The sequence below is a fragment of the Sinohyriopsis cumingii genome, chromosome 6 (genome assembly GCF_028554795.1).
Source record: "Sinohyriopsis cumingii isolate HCF-2022 chromosome 6, ASM2855479v2, whole genome shotgun sequence".
Lineage (NCBI taxonomy): Eukaryota > Metazoa > Mollusca > Bivalvia > Unionida > Unionidae > Sinohyriopsis > Sinohyriopsis cumingii.
Genome location: NC_142966.1, coordinates 37589104 through 37595602, shown reverse-complemented (window position 1 = coordinate 37595602; position 6499 = coordinate 37589104).

Below are 6499 nucleotides of genomic sequence, written 5' to 3'. Positions count from 1 at the left end.
CACCAATGATAGTATATTTACATAAAGAAAAAGAAAACCAAACACCAGAACTGAAACCTTTAATGTAAGAGAAAACACCATGTCAGGATAATAATACAACCTAGCTAACATAGCCCACTTCTGCTAACACTGATGATTGACCGTACATAGCTTACATAGCCCACTTCTGACTGACATCGATGACTGAATGTACCTAGCTAACGTAGCCCACTTCGGACTGACATTGATGATTGAATGTATCAAGCTTACATAGCCCACTTCTGACTGACATTGATGATTGAATGTACCTAGCTAACATAACCCACTTATGACTAACTGATGACTGAATGTACCTAGCTAACATAGCCCACTTCTGACTGACATTGATGATTGAATGTACCTAACTAACATAGTCCATTTCTAACACTGATGTATGAATGTACCTAGCTAACATAGACCACTTCTGACTGACATTGATGATTGAATGTACCTAGCTAACATAGCCTACTTCTAACATTGATGACTAAATGTGCCAGGCAGATCAGATCACAATTGTGAATAATTTTCTGGATAAGATATTGAGGAAAACAGTTTTCATTTTAACAAAAATTATCAGGATGAGAAAAGCAGTTATGTTTTAATGTCCTGATATTTGGAATATTGACTGTACTTCAGCCTTTTTTCCAAGTTATTGACATCCAATTTGAATGAAGATTTTGTGTGTAATTGTAATACAAAGGATTCTTCATGAATACTGTATAGCACACCAATGACAATGAATCAGTAGCTATTTATATTGGTGCTGTCTTTTTGAATGTGAGGGATGTTTGACGTACATAGCAGAACATTCCATTTACAAGGAGAGAAGTTATTTGGTCATACTGGACTGTCTTACTCAAAATAATGGCTGTTTGGTAGTGTGTATCAGAACATTCCATTTCCCATGAGGAAAACCAGATCGGAGCATGGGTGTTTTTTTGGTGTGACCTTAAAATCAACTTGGTTATACTTGGACATTCAGTATTATGCAGCAGTGGTCTTTTTGATATGGTGTTTTCCCTAAAAGGCTTCTTGCAGTGTCTAGTAAGTCCTAAATGATGATGGTGCAAATGTGATATCCAACATGGCCACCAAAGCATCCATTTTGAAAATTTTGTTATCACTTCTTCTCCAGAAAAAACTTTTTGCTCTGACATCCATGACAGTTCTGAAGAAAGAATTCCACATTAGAAAATGACAGCTGAAATATTTGAGTACTGTAATTCCAATGAACGTTTAAATTAAATAAATGAATTCCTCTGAATGAATAACCTCCAAGAATCATATTTAATGGCAAGAATGCCTAATTCTAAATAATAATTATGTTATATAGGTTACTAAAACACATTAGAGGGAATGCAATACAAGGCTTGAATTAATCATCATGGCATTTCAGAATCAGTCTATCAACATATCAGCTGTTTTAACACCAACTAATCATGAATTGGGTCTGCTTGGCCTCTCGCTGGAACTCATGTCCTGAAATTGGATCACATGATGTTTACTTCAACAATAGTGCAGCTCAACCTTGGAGCTTTATGAATGAATCTTTGCACTTGATACATGACTTTTCTGGGGCCCCGAGTGGCCAAGTGGTCTAAAGCGCTCTCCGTTACGGATCACTGCCATCTCACCTCTGTCTGCGTGGGTTCGAGTCTCGGATTCGGCCAATGTGGATATGTGAGAAAGTTTGCCAGTAGCTTCTCGAGGGTCGGTGGTTCTTTCTGGGGATTTACCGGTTTCTTCCTCCACCATTAATACTGGCCGCCATGTATAGCCTATCGCATGCTGAAAAATGGCATTAAACCCTACAACAACAACAACAACATGACTTTTCTTAGTGTGTGAACTTACGATTGATTAGAAATTTAGTGTTTAAAATATTAATTAAATAACGCTTATGAACTATAATTTTGAATAATGAATACATAACACTGAAAATTTGGGGACAGTAGTGTGTCAGCCCCATCAATATAATCTTGTATTTAGTAACCCTGTCTGAATGACAGCACTGCATCAGATTTCTCATCTACAGGTGTTGATGCCAGCCCATGCCATTCAGAAATTTGCTGCCTTGCTGTCATTTCCTTGGCATAATATAGCCAATAATGTATTAAATGTGCAATTAAAAATCAACAGCATACTAGATGAATATATCATTATCGTGGATAATTTGATTCGTATATTAGACAGTCTTTGGTTAAAAGAAGGAACATTTTTTCATAAGGACAGATTCTCATATAGGTTATTTTAGAATGTCTTATTTAGTATCAGGTAGTAGCATGAAAGTGAGCATTTTGCCTCCTTTGTCCCAACTGGGTTTCTGCTACCTGTCCTAGCCTCTACCCCCCATCCCAGCTTACTGAGCCCCAAAGCAACCCATGCATGTTTATCAATTTCAGTTATGCACACATGTGCCCCAGTTTTGGGTGGTAGAGTCTATGACTGATGTCAGCGCCCCAAAGTGTTTCCAAAAAGGTCAAAACACCAACTTCAGACTACTTTTTTGTTATGGATATGTACAACCTATGCATCACGTATTTTGAGGCTGTATATAGCACGGATCGATATTGCCCCACACAATGAATGAATTTACTGTGACAGCTTTTGTTTTGATCAATAAATATACTGCACAGGACTATGCATTGATTTTCTCTGCAATAGTATGGAATTTGTACTCACAAGCTGAGAATATTTTATACTGAAGAATTTCTGTGGTGGCTAATTATATAAATGGCAAAGAACCAAATTGATTCTCGACATATTTTGAATAATTTTATAGCTGTCTCCTACAATGTTATTAACCTCCCAAAGAAATGGGATATAAGAAGAGTAGTAGAAAAACTGAAATTGCTGTATCAACTGAATGCGTCATATAAATTTATCAAAGAGGCGCAAAAATGTTATATATGCTCTCCAAAAAATATCCGGAACACATTCGTAAATTTATTAACTTGGGAGTGACTTTAGAAATGGAACAAAACAAACTTGGGCATATGAAGAGAGTAAAAAACAAAGGGCAGATTATTGTGCATTAAAGAGCACATCCACAAAGAGGAATAACTTTTGTTCTAGCTGTAACGATGAGGATATCAAAGAGCAGGCTTCAAAAAGTTGCGTAGAAAACAAAGATATGCATGCACCCTGGAAGAAGAAGAAGAAATGCAGAGGTAGAAAGAAAAGAAAGGAAGCGACCTTGGTGGACTTTGTGAACCGAATGATCTTGCTGATTGATTGGAAACATTTGTGGGATCAGTTCATGCAGGCAACAACTCACCTTAGTCATTATTGAAGCCACATCGATTTGTCATTAATTGCTCACCAATGACATCATGGACAGAGACACATATCTTGAACTTGTCAAAGATATTTATGATACCCTATATACGATAACACCAAAGATGAGTTTTTAAACAACTGAGATGGTGTGTGTGGAAATGTGGTTGTAAATACATGGGTCTCTTATGAGCTAAGTAAATCATGGGAGGTAGATTCTAGGGCATCTTTACTAGCTAAGGTTCCAATATGTTAACCTAGTCTATCTAAACCTTGGTTGACCGATCAGATATTTCAGTGCTTTGGGTCTGTGAATTGTATTAGATGCAGTGACAAGCCACCACATCCAATCAGAATCAAGCTGTTCAAATTTGAACACTGTTTCTACATGATTGAGATTAGGGGAACACACAAATGGAATGGATTCATCAGTAATAATTGTGTTTGCACAAATACATTCTTTCCCTCAGATACACATTTAATGGTTTCTCTCTGGTAAGTAGTCATACTTTTGATGTTAAACATACATAGTGTTCTTTTGAAATCACTTGCCTCCACCATTTTTGGCTGATGTACAATGCACCACTGTTACACATTATTGGTTAGTTGGCATTACATACTAAGGGAGGGAACTCATGAAATCCAATAGATGTCACTATGACAAAGCACTGAAATATTTGATCAATCCACCAAGGTATAGATAGGTTAACATAAAAGAATCTTGGCTAGTGAAGATGAGGTTTGGATGGATGGCAGGGAAACAAAAGAGACAAAAAGGCGAAAGCCCACTTTCATACTACTCAGATAAATTTGGGCAGTACATTTAAAACTACTATTTACAGTGAATATCAGAACATTCCATTTACCATAAGGGAAGACGGGTATTGAGCTGGACCATCTATTTAGCTATGTGCATATCAGAATATTGAATTTATTGTGGACTGTCTCATTTAACATTAGTGGTGTTGTGCACTGAATATTAGAACATTCCATTTACCATGAGGGAAGACAGGTAGTCAAGCTGGACTGTCTGATTTAGCATCATTTACAGCGAGAGAAGGCAATTGGTCATGCTGGACTATCTTACTCAATATAAGGGGTGTTTGAATGTGGATCTCAGAAAATTTAATTTATCATGATGGGAAAGTAGGTGGCTTCACTAGACAGTCTCATTTAACACAAAGAGTGTTTTATATTGCATATCAGAACATTCCATTTACCACAAGGGAAGAGAAGTAGTCATGCTGGACTGATAGTGTATATTAGGTCATTCTGTTCATGTTGAGAGAAGGCACTTGATCATGCCGGACAGTCGGATAGTGCAACTCAGAACATTAAATTTATCATGAAGGGAAAGTAGGTTGTTCTGCTGGAATGTCTGATTTAACATAAGGGGTATTTAATATTTAATATTCACACATTCTATTGACCATGAAGGAAGACAGTTAACCAAGCTGGACTGCCTCATCTAGCAACAGGGGTGTTTGATAGTGCATATTAGAACATGTCATTTAGAATGAGAGAATGCAGTTGGTCATACTGGACTTTCTTATAGAACATATGGGGTGATTGATATTTCATCTCAAACATTCAATAAAAGTAGTCCAGCTGGACTGTCTCAGTAGCATCAGGGGTGTTTAATACTGTGCTTTATGTGGAACTCTACAATTTTGTATTTTGCACTGGATTAGAATTTTAAAGAAAAAATAATTTCCCTGGATCTCACTGGTTATACTGGCTATTTAAAAAGGACCTTGAATATTTTAGGTATTCTTAAAAGAACTTTTAATTCCCCTTATGCATCTGTCAAAAAACTGCTACAAAAATACATTTTATAGATTTGGTAATTCATTCTTTGCAGTTTCAACAAACAAATAGCATGAAAGAAAACACCAAAACATGATGAAGGTGTTCTTTTTTTACAAGTTAGGATATAATACAACCTAGCTTACATAGCCCACTTCTTACTAACACTGATGATTGAATGCATCTAGCTTACATAGCCCACTTCTGACTGACAATGATGATTGAATGCATCTAGCTTACATAGCCCACTTCTGACTGACAGTGATGATTGAATGCATCTAGCTTACATAGCCCACTTCTGACTGACAATGATGATTGAATGCATCTAGCTTACATAGCCCACTTCTGAATGACATTGATGATTGAATGCATCTAGCTTACATAGCCCACTTCTGACTGACATTGATGATTGAATGCATCTAGCTTACATAGCCCACTTCTGACTGACAATGATGATTGAATGCATCTAGCCTACATAGCCCAGTTCTGACTGATATTGATGATTGAATGCATCTAGCTTACATAGCCCACTTCAGACTGACATTGATGACTGAATGCATCTAGCTTACATAGCCCACTTCTGACTGACAATGATGATTGAATGCATCTAGCTTACATAGCCCACTTCTGACTGACAATGATGATTGAATGCATCTAGCTTACATAGCCCACTTCTTACTAACACTGATGATTGAATGTATCTAGCTTACATAGCCCACTTCTGACTGACATTGATGATTGAATACATCTAGCTTACATAGCCCACTTCTGAATGACATTGATGATTGAATGCATCTAGCTTACATAGCTCACTTCTGAATGACATTGATGATTTAATGCATCTAGCTTACATAGCCCACTTCTGACTGACATTAAATGATTGAATGCATCTAGCTTACATAGCCTACTTCTGACTGACACTGATGATTGAATGCATCTGGACATAGAACACAATTAATTTTACTATATGTTCTCTACATACAGACCATTCCACTGTGTGACAATCAGTGCAAATCATATGTTAATCTAAAACACCTTCATAGATGACTTCATGGTGAAGTTCTTGTCAAAGGTTGACCTGCACTTTTTTGAGATGCTGGACTGTCAACAGAGCAGCATGTAAACAAAACACAGATTTAACTTCCGGATCATCACCAAGGCCTTATTACTCACTGTGCACTGTCGCCAAAATACAAACAGACAACGACACCCTGAGCTCATATTATCAAGAATAAACAATTACCTTTAAATCCCTACCAAAAATACATAAATAAAACTCTTCTATCACCACCAAAATGAGAGAGGAAAAAATGTTCCAAAAATAGACCTGGGTACTGAACTGGAAGTACTAATTGTGACCTGATTCCATCTAGCTTACATAGCCCACTTCTGACTGACA